The sequence below is a fragment of the Anticarsia gemmatalis genome, chromosome 15, assembly GCF_050436995.1.
Source record: "Anticarsia gemmatalis isolate Benzon Research Colony breed Stoneville strain chromosome 15, ilAntGemm2 primary, whole genome shotgun sequence".
Taxonomy (NCBI): Eukaryota; Metazoa; Arthropoda; class Insecta; order Lepidoptera; family Erebidae; genus Anticarsia; species Anticarsia gemmatalis.
Window position 1 is genome coordinate 6,221,385 of NC_134759.1, and position 22,265 is coordinate 6,243,649.

Sequence of the window (22,265 nt, forward strand, 5' to 3'; positions counted from 1 at the left end):
CTTCTTAATTCTGTAGAGAACACGTTTATGATAAGACACGATTACTGTATTCAATTAGCGCTTAGGTACTGTCTACAGAAAAATAATTAGTTACTTTTCCTGTGACTAGATTTTCCCTGTCATATCACGATAATAAGCTACTTATTTGTAAACGTTGTACTTCTCTACTATTCTTCTCTCTACATATTTTCAGAAAATCACAGGTGTATCGCATTTGAATGAGTCATTTCGTTACTACACTTACAACATATAAAATACGTCCTAGAAACTAATTGATTGATTGACCATAATTACGCGTGAGTAATGTAGTTGTAATAACAAAATTATTTCATAAAGTGAAATGATGTAGGGTCGACGAGCAGGACGTACAATCCTGCGTTATTGTTCAGTCGTCAGCGTCTGCGCACTCGTTCACAACGACACATTGCGACAACATTAAGATCAACCGTTGCACCTTTGACTAGTACTACATACTAGACAAACACGTGTTTGACCTAAGGTATTGGTATTTGAAAAAAACTTTAGAGTGATTAGAAGTGACTATTGGTTGTGTTTCGCGGTATGAAAACAGTCGAAGTGATCTGGGACCACCAACACACGAGGGCAACAACTCCACTCTCATCGTCTGCGTTTGAAATAATGTTCTCGTAAGTGCTATGCTGACTATACCTACGTGAGCTTATTCATGTTTACGTTTCAATAATGACAAACTGACTTTTACATACTTCACGTGTTTCTACTTCAACAATTAATCGTGTTATCTGTTAAACTTTGTGGTTTGTTTATACTCACTTATTTTTAGATGTTCTTTTTATGTTAATAACAGCTTAACATAAATAGGTGCTTTAACAATAATGTAGACAAAACTGAAATCTATAAAAACGTGCACAAGCTTCATACTTTTTATTATTTTCTCGTTGACATCCATAAAATACTACGTTCAACTATAAAGATATGACTTTATTATCCAAACTAATTTAGAAAACCTAAGCGGTAGGTGTAAAGTTTCTTGTCCACAGTGGCGAAAGTTTAATAACGAATAAAATTCATTAATTAATATGTAATGAACAAATAAATACTTCCATTTATCTGTAAATGGAGAAACGAAAGAAACCACAAGAGTTATCTTAGTGCATTCACCTCTGCTTATTTGCCTAATTTTGTGATTCGCAAACAAGCGTACAACTTAGCAGAGGGCCTTACAGGATGGATGATCTTTCAGCGCATGAATTCCCCTGGAATTGTTTTATCTGGAATTCTAGAACTATTCGCATCGCAGCATCGGATAAGGATATCTTATATTCTTGTACCAGAGTCCGATCGGCATTTTATAACAAATAGAATCTAAAAAAAAATAATGCAAAGTTTCAACGAATTTTCGTTTTCGTTGATTATAATAACTTGTGACGCTGTAACTAATGCATATTTTATTTCGTTATAAAAACACGTTCTTCCTTCTGTTTGTACAATGATAAACATTTTGCGTCAATCGTTAATATGAACGTCAACTCTGATACAAAGTCTGGCTAGGCTTCTTCGCTCTAAATATGATAAATAACATACGTTTATTTATTTACTACTTAATTACAAGTGAACAAATTAATCTATTTAAATCCAGTACACAGAAGTCATCATAACTGTATCTATAATCATAAATTATAGTTTTCTCTTTCGTTAGGTTGTTATTTGTTTGTCATTAAGGAAATTAACAGTAAGCAATCAGTTACTTTCAATATTTAAACAGTAATTTCAGCGATTACATATTTGCAATACAACGGCATGACATATTAATAAATTGCTTAGATACATTGTTGTTGAGTTGTAAAATCATAATGATAGCGCCCTAAAACGTGTGTAGGTACTGTGTGTAGCAGGCTGTTTGCTGTTGAGCAATCTCCAATCTACACCTAAATGTAAGAATGGTAAATTGCATAGAAGAAAAGTATGTCGAATATTATGTCAATGCTTTCTTCTTTCTTTTACTTATTTTCTTCTATTTCATTGAAGGAGGTAAAATAAAAATTGGAAACTCTTCTATGCAGATGATCAAACTAAAGACCATTAGAAGAAAGAAGAGAAAGGATAGAAAGTTCTTTTTCAATATTATAATTTTCTCGTTCGTAATTCAATGGAAAAGCAACCAATACATATATGATATGTCATGAATTTATGCCATTTAAATGAATCAATCATGCGGCAAATGTTACCGGCATGTCCGTTCTGAAATGGCTACGCAGTCATAAAATATTGCGAATGATACACCGTCAAGTGCCGTAGACGTCTATGAATGATCATGTCTTGAGCCGCAAAAATCTCGTTTTCTTTCGATGACTCATAAAGACATGCGCAGCTTCGTATATTGACGTCAATTCATTGTAATTTTCATTGTTAATATGAGCTATTTTCAAATTGTAGTTTTCAATTAATTTGGGTCTATTTGCAATCGAATATCTACATACGTAGACGTATACCTAATTGTGATTGCAACTGTACGTAATCGATAGAGGCATCATTTAAGCTTTCTTATTTCTTATCAGTTTCCGTTTCCCTAATTATTTATGATTAGTTCTTATTGTCTCTGTAACTTAAATGTGTCTATGGTGTCAATAGCTAAATAATAATCTCCACCAAAAGTTCCCTGAATTCCAAACCCGAAGTTCTCATGCAACTTCAACATTTTTGTCCATCATAATTAAAACAGCGGATATAGCCGTGTTTATCCTGCAATGAACCGGAATTCTAGGAATAGTAGCATTTTGTTTATGCAGTATCGCGTGATCGGGCGAGTGAGCGAGCGGACGCGACGGATGATGATGGCCGAAATCGCGTAGCCGCCGTCGCACGCCACGCCCGGAACACTTCATACTGTCGTTATTGATAAATTGCCGCGTCGTCAATTTAGTGGTGCTTAATCTGTCGTGTCGAGTGCAGCCTCACAGCTCACAGCTACCGAGGAGCAACACCTCACCGCTAATTCACCAATGTCACATTGTCGCGACATGCTCGATGGCACCTGATACCTCTCTGACACGTGTGCCGTTATTTATAGACTTATTTGATATTGAATGGAAAAGTATTCTGATATATAAAAGTTTGACTAATTCCGATTCCTTGTAGGCTGTTGGATGTTTTAGCTACAAACTGCGTTAAGTAATAAGCATCCACAAACTTCGAACGATAGTTTAGGTTTCTACGTTAATAAGTACTTACTATATCATTTATTCGCGTACTCAGATTGGTCTGTGTTAAGGGAAATGATGATTAAATTCTGCACAGACACAAGTTACACATTTTATGAAATGCGATTTTGTGTCTCTACCATATTTCGGTAGAAATCACGGGTAGAACCGCGTGAATACGGATTGTTTAGATTAGAAATAAATAAGGTGGAAGTCTGGATTAGCAACGCTTATTATGTAACGTATTATAAAAGTTACTTATAATTATATAATGCAATCATGAAGTTCAGTTATTACCTATTTAATGCAGTTAGGATCAGTACTTCAGTAATCATCGTAATAATAAAATTCTCGAATAAAAATAGTTTTATAGTAGTATTTGTATACAGATATAGCGCCGTTAGGTATTTATTTTAGTTGGCCTCATGACCAACCAAGTGATATTGAATCCTTGTCCAAAATTGCAATTCCTTCCGGTGAAATAAAAATACTTATACCTCTATATAAAGTATCTCACGAATAAATAATCTTATTCAAAGAAAGTAAACTGGAAATGAAAGTTCAAAATATGATTTATTTTAATTATAACAGCATGATGAAGTTATTTGGGGGTCGCACTGTTTTACCGGATGTGATAAAACCTTAACTCCTAAGGCTATCGACCACAGTCTCCAAAAGAGCCTTAATTAAATAATTATTAATATGATTTCAAGAAACATTAAAAATGTTTTGATTTATGTTTAAGCTACAGCTGAATTAACAACCATACAATTTGGTAACCTATGAAATTTCTTAACTGTTTTACATTATTCGAAATGCTTAAAAATAAATACTGTCTTACATCTTCAGCTGTGTTTTAGACCCCAAATCAGTTGTCTATAAAGGAAAAGTGGTGGAAGAAAAAAGGACGCTATCTGGTGAATTTTGTAAAGATTATAGCAAAGGGCCGCATTCGCTTTATGAAAATAAAAACTAACCATCTCACGTTGTTGGGTGTACAATTTTATTAAACTTATACCTGGAACTGTGAACCGTGTGTTAGAACCGTGCTTATAACAAGTTTATGATACTTACTTTATGATCACAAAACTATATTAAAAAATCTTTGATTGCCACCTTTGATGGGCGTGATCGATTAGCGTCATTCTTATAATTTATGACCTTTTTTGATTAATAACTTCGGAATAAACAGGACAATCATTATCTTTTTGCAGGGATTTACTACAAAGAAATACCTATCATTGATGTAGATTTTCGCTTTTTGTTCTAAGTTGACGATTTAATAAGTGGACAGCATGCTGACGTCTGTTTTTTAAATTGTATTTATTACTCAGTAAGTTAATGACGGTTTTTTTTCAACTTGGTTGCATTCGAAATAATACGACTTCAAAATATATTTGATATATTTTATTTAATATTGTATTATTCGCGAATTTAATCAGGCATAAAGCCAGGATCGCCAAGAAGCTAAAAAGTTAATAAGGGTTCGATTGTTAACTATTGTTCATAAAATAATTATTCGTTTTAAAAACAATCATTACGCTGTTGTTCCGAACAAAAATACCTTATCTTACAATTTAGGGCTATGCAAATAAAATATTCGTAGCATTAGCAATCAGTCTGCAAATATTTTATAAAATTAAAGTATTTATTTGATAAGTACACATAACACGTAATGAGATGCGTATGTGCCATTCACGTTTAATGAATCAGATGTTTTTTTGAAAATATTTTCCCTATTTTTTACGAAAATGACAACAATAAATAATAATCATCTTGGCCCTGGCCCGATTAAGCGTAAAAAATTTTTTTTTAATTTGTTTCGACATTTAATTTGAATTGTATATACCTGCCTAAGTTTAATGCGGACCGTAGCAAATGGGTCTACGCAAAATCATAGAAAGTTTGAAAGAAATGAGACGCGTAGCGTTTGTGCGCATGATGTTTGCGGCTGTAGAAAACTGTTATACCGCTAGGTTAAAAATACTTCATTTGCGTGCTTATCTGTGCATACATTTATTGATAGATTTTATGTCAGTTTCTGTGTGTTTATTGTCACTAATTATTGTTTTGTAGCAGTTTGTATTATTGTACGTGTCTTATTGTTACTGTGTAATAACATGAATACGGTACTATGATATGTATGATAGCGACATTATTAAGGAGGAAAAACGGATACAATTTACAGGAGGCTAGGTGATAATTTAAAGGTGATCGGTTCGATACTGCTTGCGATTTCATTCGCACAAAAAGACAGTTTCAAATGTTTTATTCTTCTAAAATTTATACTAAAAGTTTGATAATTACATTAAGAACTACAATTATAATTTACGGTGAAGTGAAGTTTAACAATTGTTTGAAATACAATCAGACAGACGTTTGATTCGTGTGTGTGAATATTCTAGAAAAGATAACGTATACCTACTTGTCACAATTTTCATTTTAACTATTTAACTATAAGTGCTTCAAGGAAGAATAAATAAGTGCATAGAGTTATTATTTACCTAAAACCTGTACGAACCGGCACCAAACAAATTATGCAGTTATTGTTCAAACACATAAACTTTCCATGAAACATAAATATTTTCGTTTTCAGTAGTTACCTAGAACAAATAGCGTGCTTATTTAATGCGCCTTTCATTATTTTATCATGATCATATGACACTATAAATTGTTGCGAAATATTCTTGTAACAATTTAGTGTTACATTTTAAGGTTTTCGTACGAATATGAAGCCATGTTTGTCATATTTATTCTCGCAATATCTTCAAGGAATTCGTGTCGACGTAGATTTGTATCAATTAGGAATACGCAAATATCGGTACACACTTCTTAGCTATAAATATTATACCTGCTTATATGAGTAGATAAATAGTATACACGTATTGGTCTGCACACGCAGTATATTTGTAGTTACTATTAATAGGAACTGGTCTTGATCTAGCAAAAATATTTGTTTAATGTATTATGCCATGACATGATCATGATGCTTTAAGCATCTTAATATCTGCATTTACAACGTGATGGTAGACTAGTGGCATGCGGTAGCTTCACTTGTTTTGTGATGTGACGTAGCATTGCACATCCTATGTCAATGACACCGCTGAAGCCGATAGTAAAGGTATCTACCAATAATATTATTGATAAGGATATTTTCGTAAAAAAATGCTTTTCATTTGAGTCTATGTGATGAGGATGTTTAGAAAAAAAAGGTAAAAATAAAACAGTGATGATTGTTATCTGAACTATAGATAACTTTATTAATAAGGAAAAATATTACTTTATAGATTTTTTTATAGAGGCACATATTTTTGAACATCAGAAAATGTCCCGGAAAAGCAGGGCTTAGTGTTCGCTCGGAGCAAATCTTTGATCAAATAGCATTTAGGTGGGTTTACGTAGTATTTGATATAGAATCGTCGTTGTTGATTTGTAACGAGGCCTGTCGCGGGTTATATAGAGGAGATACCGTCGTGTGCTCGATCACACTCCCTCGCGAGTGTTCTCTGAGACGACCACGGTTATAGTTTAAGTTCATTTTTCATCTTTCATCCAAGTATTCGTTCATAGCCACCTCAGTGGCAGAACACCTTCACCCGTCACAGAAGCAGGAGAGGCACATCGGACCGACACCGGTAAGTGATCGACGATAATTGAGGGCGCACGACGCGCGGTGCGCGCCGACATCTACTCACTACATACACGATTAGCAAGGTTTAGTCACATTTTTGCACAACCGTGTGATTCGCTCGTGTTATCACCTCCTCATAAACAGGTTTTACAATTTTCCCACTTATGTTTTTCAGTGAAAATCTTTATGTTTGTTGTATTACAATGAAATACATTGTAAATGTTCGGTGGAAACCTACACTGCGTCAGGCACGTACGTATGGATGTACTTTTATGAGTAGCCAGTGTCCTATTTCCACGCGTGATCGCTTATTATCCGTCATTACTTACTTTGTGAGATGAATGTAGGACAGCTTCTTATATTTCCGTAACAAAGCTACAGACTTACTAATGCGTCAATCATGTTTTACAATTTAGCTTTCGTCTTTATCTAAATTACATTTAGGAGTGTACATAGAGTTTCATATATTTTTGATCTTCCATCATATATTTTTCAAATTAGAACGCATTAAGAATATCATTTTCATTTGTAGATATAATTATAATGTTACAAATTAAAAGTTAAACAACGTTCAAAATAAACTGCATGTCCGAAAATGTAGAGTCGTTCATAGAACCCAGTAATCACAGTAATATTAAACTCTAAGTTTACCAAAACAAGAACTTGCGACTGAATTGTACTAATTCTTGTCATTCACAGCGCATCCATGAAATAAATATTGACACCATTTTATTTAAACAATCTTAAAATCAAAACTTTCAAGATATTTTCTGTCACGAATTTACCTTCATGGATCCGGTTCAAAACAATCATAATTGAAATGCAAACAAAGCCTGCGGTTTTGTAATTCAGAGAACATTAGAATTAAAAAAACACTTCTTGACGGGGACACTATTCATCGTAATTTCACTAACTTATCTGCTCGATATAATAAATTCTGCGAAACATAGTCGTCTCTATTTTGGTGGCAGTCATTTGTTGATTGCGCAGTAGCTGGTTGACAGCATCCTTCGCGCTATCTATGATCAACAGTAGTGAATACAAACTAGAGGCGGGCAAACAATGATAAATCACGTTTACGTACACCACTATGTCAATATTTAATTCATCACCGCAAGTGACACAAAAAGTGTAATCGACGGTTTTAGATCGGAAAACTTTTATTTATGTGAGCCTCTGATGAGGGCGGGGCGCTGTGACATTTATGCAATCAAGGTCAATGACGTTAAGGACCACACATTTCGCCAAGTCAACCTATTTCTTCTTGACGCAGTCAACAACTCCTACCAATTCGCTTGACGTCAGTGGCAGGCTTTCAGGCTTCACGCCGCTATTTACGTCTGTTCATAAATAATTACTAAATTATATGAAGGTGCTTGCATAAACAGAAGAATCCGGAAGGGAATCGATCCCTACGCGTTGACATACTAAACAACAATTTTTAATTTTAACACCTTTTATTTAATTCAGATTTGAGTCAAGTCTATATAATATAAATAAAATGTGAATAAAATGTGAAATGAAGAACCTTCATTAGTTTTCTAGAAAGTACACAATGATAAATAATATTGTACAACAGTACATTTCCGTAAACACTGACGTTATAATTACTTTCCAGCCCTGAGAATGACTGACGCGTCTTCTCTATGCCCTCCGCAGGGAAGAGCTGTCATTATTTTGTCACAACATTTATCTGACACTTTGTAACAACAATTAGCTACGATTTCAACACTTCTAAGCATCAGTTAGCTTTTATTGTAGAATTTTGAGTTACTGCAATTATTTTCAAACATTTGATGTCACTTTATCCTTTGCAGAGACTCTTTTTGACAATTATCCATAAGCTATGAAGTTGTCGTTAATTTTGAATTAAAATAAATGTCATTTAAAGTAAATTCATTGTACTGATTGCCAATTAATTGAGTTATTGAATGCTTTACATGAATAAAAAGTGATTCATGCATCGTAATTTTGTCAGAAGGAAGTAAGATTGCGTCTGGGCATTAAGTGAGGTCGGTCGTTCACGGTTAAAAAAACACTCATTTACATAACTTCGTAAACTAGTTGCATTTCGTCTGATATTTTCTTCGACAGTTAAAATTACAGTTAATACAAAGTATTCGTGGGTGAAGTAACCATTGGCACGGTAAAGCTTTAGATGGGTGACCGACGAGTGGTATTTGAACTGGGCGTCTCCGTGCTTCGGAGGGCACGTATAAAGTCGGTTCCGGTTATTGTTTACAATAGTCATTAGACCATGTAAAAGGCCTTTTTGGCGGCTTGAACCACTTTGAAATCAAGTCCACCACTAACCATACGAAAAAAAAATTGTTTCATACAGTATTTATTACACTGTGAAGATGCGGCATCATTTTGGAAACAAATAGATACAAAAAATCACTAACCCCCGGTTTCTGAGGTACATTTAACGGTACTTTATCTATTCAATAGCGCAATAACTCATATAAAAAAAACGCTATTGAGGAGGTAAACTACCGCTTAATTTACTCAGAAACCAAGGGTAACAAGGTCAAAATCTAGTTATTAATACCTATCACTCCTTATTTCTTTATTAGATCTCAAGTTCAATTAAACCTTAGTTTAAAAATAAAGAATAATAAGGATAGAATGATGAGTCAGATAGTAGATGGGAAAATAACTTCTTACTAGAAATCACGGATACTATTTACAATTAATATTGACTGATGAACGAAAAAGCGTACTTCCCCCAACTGTAGACACTTGCGGTTAACTCTATGTACATTCAAATTAGTACTTATAGAGTTAAGTACATAATATACATACATATGTATGTACTATGTTCATTATTTTTGATTTATTTATAGATTTTGGTACATTGCCTCTGTGCTGCTGTCAGTATTGTATTCGGCAGTTAATCATTAGGTCTGGGGTTCGATTCCCAAGTCGGGCAAAATAGTCTTATCTAATTTATATTAGATTTTTTATGTGTCCAGTAAATTTCAATGGTTTTGCCCCCACATTACATGGGCCTATTACACCCTATTACTGACGTTTTTCATTAACAATGTTTAGCCATTGCTATACAAAGATTTATACAATACGCCTCTGGATACACTTTCAGGTATTACAGCCGTAATATTGATTATTTATTGATTGCTGATTTATTGCTGCAAATTCAATAAGATTGTCTTTCTATAAATAACGATTAAGGCCGTCAAGTATTTTCTTTTTTAAAGTTAACGTACTCGTGAAATGTAGGGTTTCGTGCTTACGAATTAGGGAGGTCATAATTAAACCAGTCAACACGGGGTCAATAGCCGTGCAAAAACAACTTTTGCAAATATTTTGGTAAATAGCTACTTTTATATTTTTGTCGTACTATGAAACAAGTAATAATATATACAGCTGTTTTTTTTACTAAAACATGATGCATTAACAAAGGTAGAGTCGATATCACTCTACTATATTGTCTTAGTTAACTGTCACCTGTAGCGCGATTCTTTACTACTATCGACTACCTACTACTACTAGCTATGGAGAAATGTTGTCTGAAATTCTGATTAGCGCCTCTAGCGGACGCAGTAGGAACTACTTTCGTAGAGAATCACGCTACAGCAGCCCGATTTCCTACATTCGATAGTATCGAGTACCGAGAGATTGACATAAATGTCCAGCATAATAGTTCCTACGGCGCTAGCTAGCGGCGCTACACAGATTTTCATTAGAAAATTGTCACGTCTAGGCGGTCTTATATATACGGCTGCATTTTCACGGGTAATGCACTGAAAAATTACTAGATCGAAATGTAAATTTGATGCTATATTTTATAACTCTTATCTAAAATTAATGAGACAAAGCGCAAAGTAATGAACACTTTAAAAAAAATATGAACGAGATGAAATTGTCAAGAACAATGGTGTGACGTCTGGTTTATGGTATTTTAAAGTCCCTTTCGCCACATCACAGTAGTTATAGCAATAGATAAACGGACATAATGAATTTAATTGTAGTTGGCTAAGCTCGTTAAACGGTTTATCCAATCGCAATGAAAATAGGAAAATCGATCCGTTTTACAGGATAACAATACCTATTTCGACATACGTAATAAAAGTTGCAATTAACAACTACGTTGCTAAATCCTTGATGACAGAAGATTCGAGGACATTATTACCTACAAGAAAGTGAAGTGAAGAAATACTTATCTATTTAGCTACAGCCTTTTGTGTATATCCAAATCAAAGTAACTGTATCAAAAAGGGCACAGTCAGATGCATTAAATAAGCCTGCGGATTGCTGCTAAATTCTGAATTTTGTATCGGTGCCCCCATTCGCCGCATACTTACCTCCGCCGTATATATATTATACGCCGCGAACCTCTAATTTTAAAGGTGTTTTAATCACTGAAAATGGTACTGATTATATCAGATTACATCATATGTCTAAAATATACAAACAATTAACAACAAGTGATTGATCGCTGAATTATAAACAAACACGTGATTACTAGAAGCGGAACTGAGTTAATAAAACGTTTTAAAAACACAAAACGGGTCCATCTTTATTTTAACTTCTAATTCGCAATTTTAACTTGTAAGTATCACAATTATTTTGTTTCCCGGTTCAAAACGTAAACATGTAAATAAGTAGTTTTTGATATCAATAAAACCTGTCGTCGTTTTCAAAACGTATTGATCAACATATTAATAAAGTTTTGTTTATTTATCACTAATTACTCATAATAATATATTCGTAGATAAGTAGGCTCATTGTTTTGTACGAGTATAAAAAATATTTAATATTTAAAATAACCAATATTAAAAATAATTAAACAAAAAAAGACTCTTTTTATCTAGGTTTTTATTTAGGTTTATTTTTAACAACATTGCATTTTAATTCAAGTGCTAGTTACTACTTATTTGTAACCGGCTAAGATTTTATATTGACATATCTAGTGCAAGACCGCGTCCATATTTTCAAAAATAAACTATATTAATGATCAACAAATAATAATTAGATGTCATGTATAGAATGTTGGCGCCAGTGAACTAGATATCTCGTCTTTCATACAACCAGTTACTTGAATAAGTAATCATTTCAAAGAATTTATTTTCTCCAGCTGTTATCATTTAATTATTTTAAAAAGCTACATACAGAATACTGACGTAGATGCAATTACTAGGAAGTGAAGGCTTGCTTTCGAAACCAACGTTTTAAAAATATACAATAATTATATATAATTATAGACAACTAGGCGATCGGCACACGAAAAGGGACCTAGAGTGTTATTAAAGCTCAGGTTGCTATTACTCTTCCATGCTACCAATATTCTCCTATATAGTAATCGATTATTTTAACTTATCGATACTGAAAAAGATCGCAAGCAAATGTAACTATAAACTTACCCTCTGATTCATAAAAATATATGAAGCTATGAAAGGCTTTTTAAGTGGTTTGTTTCTTCCACTCCTTAGCAAAATGAAAAAAAAAGAACATATTATAGTAGTTTTTTAACTATAATAGGTTTATGAATAAGAGCCTATTGCAATAGTAAAGTAGTATGAAACGGACGGATCGTTTTTGTACATAGTTGTATAACATCGTTTGAACAAGTAGCCTTCACCTTGCTGGACCGGTTGCCGGCGTGCCCTCTGCCCGGGACCCTCGAGGTTCACTTCACTCTGACACTCACGGGACTCGTTGGAGACTGTAAATACTAGATTTTTCTGGATCAACCATCTGTAAGCGGTTTTACTCTCAAAAACGGATAACTTATTACTGTGAGGCACAGAAAAGACACATCGACCATTTCCGTAAAATCAATTCTAACAATATATTAACGAGATAATTTTGACGTGATAATCTGAGATAGCAATCTATCTGTAATCTTTGGTAGAATATTGCAAATGGCCGGTAGTTACTGACGATATATTGTTAGGTACAAATAAAAACATCTACATGACGTTTCAGTCAGCCAAAAATAGTCAGTTATATCATGCTGGCTATAAGTTTTTCCTGAAAGCTTTTATTGCAATATTTTATGAACTAAGGTTATCATAAAATTGCTAGTTACATAACAGGAACACGTTGGTATTATGTGTGTGTTTTGCTACTATATTTTCCGGACAAATTTTCGGACTATAGAATAACTGCGCTCGTGATCGAAATATATGTATATCGGTACTGGGAATAGGTTATAATATAATTTATTTGGTAGGCTCCTACAAAAGCATAAGACGTACAGTCTTAAAAGTTTATCATAACAAACTATATGACTGTGATCGAGGACAAACCAATTAATTAAAAAATATTTGTCACAAGATTAGTTTATTTTTTTAGTTCAATTTACATTTTATCCAACCGTTTTCAGACGTTATAGATAATAAATTTATTCGAATCCATTATTTAACCGTTAACAACAACGTCATCCGACAATAATTTTAATGTTTAGGAATAAAGCCTTGGTAGTCTAGGTTATTCTACGAATAAAGATATAAATCGAAGAAAAAATAATCAGTAAGCTACTTAAAAATGATTTAGTTCAGGGTGTAAACACCGCCCATAATCAAGTCGATTCCATTATTTGCAAATAGGATCGGGTACTGTTATTTCTCAGAGGCGTGTTCGCGTTTACTTGATCATGTAATTATAAACTGTTCTAGGGCTAAATAACTCATTCATTAGGATCTGACAGTAGGAATAAGGTTAATATCTCATTAACAAAACGAAAGGTCAGAGTAAAGTTTAGCTCTTAATCAAGTTCCACAGGACACGCTAGATGGCGTGACAAGTTAGCTTGTTATTACGCCTTTGTACGAAGGCTTAGTTACTTATCCGCTATTCAATCCAATATCGTAAGTTTAAACTGAAGAATTTACCCCATGAACTGTAATTGTGTTCTGATAAATGGATATAATTAATCACTTCTCCTTATTAATTGCTGTTACAGATTATCTTGACTTGCGTCTGTCAATGGTTTTAAGGCGGGTACACACTCACTTACGTTTTTTTTAACCTTTTACTGTCCCACTGCTGGGCAAGGGAGTCTCGGAAGTCCCGAAAGTAGGGAGGGGCTACCTTTTGTAGACCACGCATTTTTCAAATGGCTTAGACAGCCACGGATTTTAATAATATGCTTGCTAGGCATGTTTCCTCTTGCTACATAAGATACAAAAACTTAAGAAAACAAATGCGTAGGTATAATTCGTGGACACCATAATAGCAAATATTAGATATTAGTCAATGTTATTCCAAATCTTGCGAGGAAATCCCAACGTAAAGTACTTCACTAAATCTAAGAAAACGGACACGTAAAAAAGTGGGTAAATCATAAAGTATTTTGGTTGTTGTGTTATTCATACAAAGAAATTCTCAGTTTGTGAAATATTTGTGAAATTATTGTGGTCATAATTGTTTTGGCAATTTAATTAGTGACTCTTCAATTTCTCGCTTTCTACTGATAGCCTTACAAGCTCGTTGGATGTAGCGCTGTTGTTCTAAACTGTTAAAATCACATTAATGCAACTTCCCGAAGCATACTCATTAACGCAGCTGATAAACCTTTCAACGATAAATCATTTATAAGTGCCTTTTGATAAATATTCTTAGATTTTTTGATTAGGCAGGAAAATACTAACATTTTCCGCGGCTTCACCACGAAGAGGAAGCTGTTATCTTCATCATTAAGTTGTCAAACGACTGAAATTCGAATTGTATTTATATTATATTATCTATTGTTGTCGTTTCAATGGAATGTTAACCAATTTTTTAATACTAATTAGATCATTTCCACAGGAAATAAAAATAGATAAAAGTAATAAATAATATTAAGAGGAAAAAAGCTACGATTCGGACCTACTGTAAGAAAGAGAGCAAGTACAAACTGGCTTCAAGTGACGGTACATCTAAGTAGTATCCTCATCAAACGCTATTTTAAGACTATAGAAGGAGTAATCAGTCAGTTACTCCATGGTCTTATCAATTTTAACTTCAAAACAAACCCTAGCTTTCGGCGCCTTAAAAAAAAGGTCAATGTGCGTAGTACTCGAAACCGGCGCGGGCGGTCCTGAATGAGGCAAGGGAAGTTTGTAAGGATCGTATATACCAAGTAGCATTCTTTGATTGTCTACCCCTCTAGGAAAACGGCGTGATTTTATGTATGTATAAACACTAGTCTAGCAGATATATGTTAGTAAAGTTCTCTCTCCACGTTATACCGAATATTACGGCTTGGCTACCAATCCTTAAAATGAGAGTAGGTACGTAACTTTAGTTAATTATTTATGATTGGTGTAATCACTCTCTCACCCTCCGTTTCTGAGGAACATTAGTGGAAAATTATATTATATTCAATAGCGTTTAAACTCATATAATAATTACAGTTTGAAAAGATAAACTACCGCTAAATGTACCACAGAAACCGGGGCTGAGAGAGCACACTTGACTTATATTCGTTGAAATTGTAATGAACTAAGTTAGGAAAATGCCTTAAACCTTTTTCTAGATAATAATACAAAACAAAAGGAAACGATGAACAACCGTGTCGAAAGTGTGAAGCGTGCTCGCTTCAGTTATTTACAAATTGTCCATTGGCTATTTGCAATCTGTACGTTGCGCTTATTAGAAACACTTCTTTATTTATATGTTAAACATTGAAACTTGAAAACTGTCAATGTAACTTGAATATATTGAGACCACACAATAGCGAAGCAATAATTTCACAGTAATCGCGGAAAATAGTTCTCAATAATAATATGCTTTAAATAACAAACTTCTCAAATATCTTGTCTTCTTTAAACTACTAAATATATGGCTCTACTTTAAATGACTGTTTAATCTAAATAGTATGTATTTTATACAGTCATTAAGTACCTAATTGTGAAAAAGGAACAAACAGGATTATCTCATGCAAAAACCTAACTTTCTCTATTGCATATTCATACTTAAAATTCATCAGGTATGTATCTAAAACGACATTAATTGTTAATTTAAAAAGAATTTTAGCTTTTAATAGCTAAAGAAGGAATAAAAAAAAATCCTTTTTGTAATACGTACTTAGGTCTAAGTTTTCCGAAAGAAAATCATAGATTTTATACGTGGGGCTTGTGACTCTACATTTTTTACGAACATCGAGTTTAGATGAAATAACTGACACCGCTTTAATTAGAAATCTATATGTTCCTATTTGTAATTTCATTTTTTTATGAAAACTAACTGTAATCGAGAATAACGTAACAGTAGATATTTGGTTTTAGATATATGTATGTTTGTACACAAAATCTATGTAATTCAGCCGCTACGTAAAATCGTCACAGAGCACTAAACTATTTCCTGGATGTTATGACGTAGATAGAGATGACACCTTGAATTCTTAAACGTTTTTCCTACTTACGAGATATCAATAGGCAATTGTTTTATAAATCACGGAAATAGAGATCGTAACCTTATAAGTTAATTATCAGAAATAATACGAGAGGTGGGGCGGTGTAGTTCGGCTGGAGGTGCAAAACTGTTGATTGCAAGCCTCCAAACGTCACAATCCCGCGCCGCTTCTGTGCGACAACACGCCTCTAGGCTCCCGACACAGCCCGCGACACGCGACACGCACGAGCCTCGTCCTCCACGCTCCACCAGAGCTCCATCAGCCACCACCAGTGCGCGCCACACTCACTCCTCACCGACCACACACTCCCACTCACCGCGACCACACTCCATCAGTTCCACAAAGAACATATGCGAACTACAAAAACCAAAAGTGCCGTGAAATGTTTCCTAAAAGTGTTATCTGACGCGCGTTTCAAATACTGTTTGTGACGTTAACTATCTAACTTCACACAACTTAATGAAAAACATGCTTTTAATTGGAACTTTTGACTGATTATTTATTTTACATCTCATCTGTGATCTTCTGTTTCGGTAAGCAATTTAATTGTGTTTATTTATAACAAACGCGGTGATTTATCTGTGTGCCGACAAGAACTCAATGGTTCGTCGGATGTACGTATTAAATGCAGTAGACAGTGAATAACGAATAAGTATACGAGTACATAATATGTTATCAATGCTTTGAGATGGATTTGAATAGTTGTTGTATAATTAAAATAACAACATCAATTACCTGTTTTATACAACGCGAGGAACTAATAACAAATGTATACGGATAAAAAGCATTATGAGTTTAGATACACCACTATTGTACTTAATAGAATAATAAACAAAATCGTTCATATAAACCGTAAAAATGTAATAAAGTTTAATGTTGTGAACCCACTGCCAGGGCAAGTACCTAAAGTCAAATTAAATACGATAAAAACTCAAATTATTCACATGTTTTAGGTAATGAGTTATTCATTTTTTGTACTCGATAATATCGCATACTGACGGTTCCATTCAAGATGCTGGCCATTTTTTTTAACTATGTTTTTATTTATTAAGTAAAGGTGGGAAAATTATGATCTCTGTTATTTTCCGACATGTTTTTTTGTTATACACTTGTACTATAAATTAATAAGTGATGTGTAGAAGGGTACAATAATTAGATGCTTGTTGAAGTTGTTAAGTGAGCAACAAGACTATTGTTTTGACGATCACTGTCGGTCTCCTGCCGTGTGTCCACATGCACGCTCTTGTCTCGTTTGTTTATTATTTTGGCGCGCAAAACTACCAGCTACACTATCCATAGAACTGCACTATGTCACTCTACCACAGAAACGACAGGTTGTTTATATTTTTTTAATGCAAAAACAAATCAAGTTCAACAGCTGACTAGATAAATAAGCGTTAGCGCGAAAAAACTAGTAGCTTTATCAAAATTAGCAAAGGTAACTATTCCGTACAAGCTATCAGCACATCTGAGCAAAGCTATAAATAAAATTGATCGAACAACTTTCGGAAATAAGTTTTTGTAATCGCTAGAACGAGTGACCTTTTCTTTAGGGCCCGTAGGTTAACCGGCGACCTACGCCTACTGACTGACTAGGAAGTGTTATTGCAATAATTACACTACATACATAAGTCGGTATGTACCGTATATCCACATAGGTAGAGGCCACAAACGTATCAATACTCTACTCACACATGTTCAATTATTCATTTATCAAAGACTTGACAAACGACTTTCTAAAATATTTTTTTGTTTTGTTTATCCTTCGTACAACAACGTATTCGTCCATTTTTTATAAGACCAATATATTTTAATTAATAACATTATGAACGAACATTTTTTTATAGCTGAAAAATAACGTAATAAAAATATGAATTCATTTAGCAATACACAGGATTTTTTGCGGACATTTTAACATCACAATGGAGTCAAAATTTCCGGCAAGTGCATTACAATTTAGTTAGGGACAAACGGGCAAGCGAACAATCACTAAACGATTACTCACAAAATACAGTACGTTTTTAATAAAAATCGTACAATTCTCAACACATTTTTGACTCATTTTTTGGTAGAGAACCATGCAGCATGCTTAAATTGTTATAAATGCTCATAATTTGTGTTGAAACTGAAACCGACTTGAACAATTAAAGGCGCTGTTCCAGTCCATCGATCAATAAATAATCTCAATTATAAAATAGTATTATAAATAACTGCAGGTGTATTTATAGCCGATATACAGCTAAAACACACAGTTTGTTAAAAAAATTCCAGACGTCACCGTTCATTACTGACAAACCCAATTTATTATAATTAGATTTGCTTTCCAAACAATACAAAAACGTATAAGTCATGGTAAAATGCTAGAGATGCGATAAACAAACATGTACGTAGCTAAATAGGTAAACAATGTCATTAGATTAATTATAAGTAAGGACAAAACAAATCCAGTTAACAAGTTAGGTATGCACAATAATATTTAATGACTTTAAAAAAAAATTGTCGATTTAAAAAGTCAGCAATCATTCAGCCAGTGACTACTGCCTGAAAGAACAGTATAAAAAAATAAAACGTTTAATCATTTGAATGTTAGTATAGTTCTTTTTTAGTTTTTACAAGATTTATGAGGCATATTTTTATGAACAGCCTATTTTCTTATTTTATGTGTATTATTAAACGTTGCTCATGATTTAATTTATTTACTAAGCAACTTTGCTAGTCCACAACTATCAAAAACAGGAAATATAATTAAGTATATTTTTTCTTAATTCATTTGAGCCTAAATTGTTTATCCAGATATGAATACTAAGTAATTATTATTATTACTATATAAACGTTACAAGATAAAATTAAAATAATGTAATATGAGAATTATACAAAGTGCGTGGTGACAATAATAATTAAATATACAGGGGTAATTATTTTTTTATGATAATCGGTACATAATCTAGAAAAAATATGTCTATTCTAGTTAGGTATCCACAGAAAATAATTTTGATAGTGTGATTTTTGTTTCTATCCGACAATTTTAAAACAGATGAAAACATAATTTAGATGGTTTTTGAATAGCTTAAGTGAACTAAAAATTATACTTGTATTAAACTTCATCTTAATAAAATAACGTTGTAAGGATCATACCAAGAGGTCTCTGCCTACACCTATGGGAAAAAGGCGTGAATGCTTATGTAGTGTATGTATGTATTAAAACAATGTTGTATATTTTTTTAAATGCCAACACGTGTCTTGCCACCGACAAAAGCTAGCGTGCAATAAACATATCTAATCTTCAATGTAGAACTAATTCGTTAACTAGAGTCTAGAATCATTTGTATGTACATATTCTAAGACTAATGAACAAAGTAACAACATTAGTAAAGTAACAACTATTTATTCACAAAATAAGTCAAAGTCCAAATACAATAAACGTTGGGAATCACAGTTATGTTTATACCCATTAGGGGTAATTAGGTAAAAGTAGATAGTACGAATATTATTATGTTATGCGAAAAAGCCGAGCCTTAATATTATGTGAGCGGAGTTGCGTGTAAACCTGAAAGCACCACGTGACATTAAATCATTGACCGTCCTGTCACACTGACATGACACACACATTTGAGCTGATTTTAAAACCCACTAGATTTGATGGTGTATTCTGATCACGATCTAAAATGTGAAGATACGCTCTACAATGTTATTAAAATGAGAATAATCACAAGATATCGTACAATTTTGCCCTTATCCGACGCTAAGTAGGTCGGCATAACATGTCCTCTTCTTCCACTCATCTCTATCAGCCGTCAACTCGGTCCTAACCCGTACCATATTTCTATGTCCATTCCGTAAAAAATGGTTTGTTCACAGATACCAATTTTTCGATCTTCCTTTACCCAATATCCCCCAATACAGTAACTTATAACACAAGCGGATAATTGTATTTTATTAACTATAAATGCCTGATTAAATGTGTTTTTAACATTTATTGATATGCAGCCTTCGTTTTTAGAACTTTCCTTTTATCATTTATTTAATTAATTGTATTTTTTTGCGTTCTTTACCTTGAAACACATTCAATACGATGGTGACATTGGTGTTTTATATGTGGTTCAAGTTTAGACCCTAATCTGTTACTATATTAACGTCAATGATATAATGTGTCACAGATTTCATAACTTAACACACTGGCCTCTCGTCGAAAGCCTTGATCAAAGCATCTGGTACTTTCGTACTCCATATGGCATGTGCTGTTTTATTGAAAACAGTAAATCATCGTTTACTGCATACCTCACTTAGAAGGGATTTTCCAACCACCAAATACTTATCTTTGTTCAAAGAATAATAATTTTCCCTTCGCGAATAAATAGGCGTTATAATTTAAGTATATGATGCTTGTCTTAACAAGGAACAAAGCGATGTACTAAAGATTAAGAAGCTAAAATTTTCCGTATACAATTTCGTATATTTTTTTATTATTTGTTTTGGGCCCCGGGCTTTAAAAACTCAAAAGGATAAAAACCGGAACACACATAGTTCATAATTTTGTTTTATTTACCTCTAACGGATTACCTAGTAACCTAGAACTTATGAATAGTACAGAAGTCCTAGTGATTTATATTAAACGATTATTACCAAGTTATCAACGGCATTTAGTTCAATGTTAATACGTCATATCGTACGTCAAATTTATTCAACTTCTATAAGTCGGTAACTAGAAACAAACATGTATCGCTTGCGACTCTACAATGCGTGCTGTTCGTATCCTTAATTTCTTGATAAAGCAGAAAATAAATGATTACGAAAGTTTATTTAAAGTTTAACTTGGAGATAGACTTAGACGCGGATCAAACTTAAAAACCCATTTATTTATATCATATCTTATGTAATTGCCAAAATTTCGATGTTTGGAATTTCGGATATTAGTTACTCTTCCTCGCTACGACTACTTACACAGATTTTATTTTGATGAATTTTGATGCCCAACCAATTTAGACGTATAACCTGAATTAACACGTAGGAGGCTAACTGAAGCGAGTGCAAGGTAAAGGGTAGCTACCTAATAATGGTAATTTCCCTCATTTTAAGTTATCCCAGACCTTTTTTAATGAACGATGAGCATACTTCAATGTCAAACAAAGAACACGAAGGCGTTGAAAGTAGATAATCGCGATACAATTAATTGATTGATAATTGTAGTAATTGTAAGCAAAGTCGATACAAGACAATTGAAATTGTAGAGCAGCTTTACGTCTAATTGTATTAGCAATAGTTTCAAAATCTAACGTCAGAAAATAAGCTAAATTATATTTTAAAGTAGTATTGTGAAGTCCGTTGTTATTCTCAAAAAAAAGAATATAATAAATATTATGCCTTTAGGTACCACTTATGTATTATAATTGTTTTACAAAACGGTTATTTAAAAACAACTACTTGATAATTAATAACATTATCATTAAAGTAATGAATATCGTTTTATCTAATTACTTACATATTTTAAATAATTAAGTAAAAAACAGGTTAATTCAATTGGAATAAAATATCCTGTAATTTTTATATCACGATTGCGACCTTATCAAACGTCAGACCGGTACCATAAACAAACAAATACGTTCGAATTTCGAAACTAGAACGATGACAATGTGTAGTATTGAGTTCAATACAACCACACAGTCATAGAGTAAACTAAACCTTTTCAATTCTGGCTGAATGGGTTTTTTTCTATCGTCTAGTACGCCGGTGACTAAACATCTACTTTATATGGGGTCAAATCACAAGGTTATGTTAATTTTTACATGAAAGTACATTTCCATGGATATTATTATGACCATTTCATATAATTAGTGATGTAAACATTTCTTTCTAACTGTGTGAATTTTCCTACAATTAATACCACATAATTGATTGTCATCTATTATATAATAGAAATTGTTGCAAAAAATATATGTACCCATTAAATGTAGAAAATTCTCGAACACCGAGACGACTAGTTAAATAGATAAGTGAATGATTGAATGGTCATTCATTGTCTACGCCAGGAGCGTAGTACGCGATTGTCGTAGAGACAATTTACTGATCTAGTTTTAATTTAGAGAAGCGTTCAAAG

The 22,265-nt window shown here is 33.2% G+C and overlaps 1 protein-coding gene across 3 annotated transcripts in view; it reads left to right on the top strand.

Annotated features, from left to right (window-relative positions):
- The first annotated feature begins 628 nt into the window (after positions 1–628).
- Positions 629–22,265, top strand: part of LOC142978728 (synaptic vesicle glycoprotein 2B) — a 35,935-nt gene continuing 14,298 nt past the window's right edge. Inside the window, exon 1 of one of the 3 annotated variants that reach the window (XM_076123274.1) lies at positions 629–647. The gene's annotated coding sequence lies outside the window, so the exon portion shown is untranslated. Of the gene's footprint in view, positions 648–6,648; positions 6,815–16,334; positions 16,705–22,265 lie in introns of those variants that run through there. The other 2 variants (XM_076123272.1, XM_076123273.1) reach the window with 2 other exon arrangements.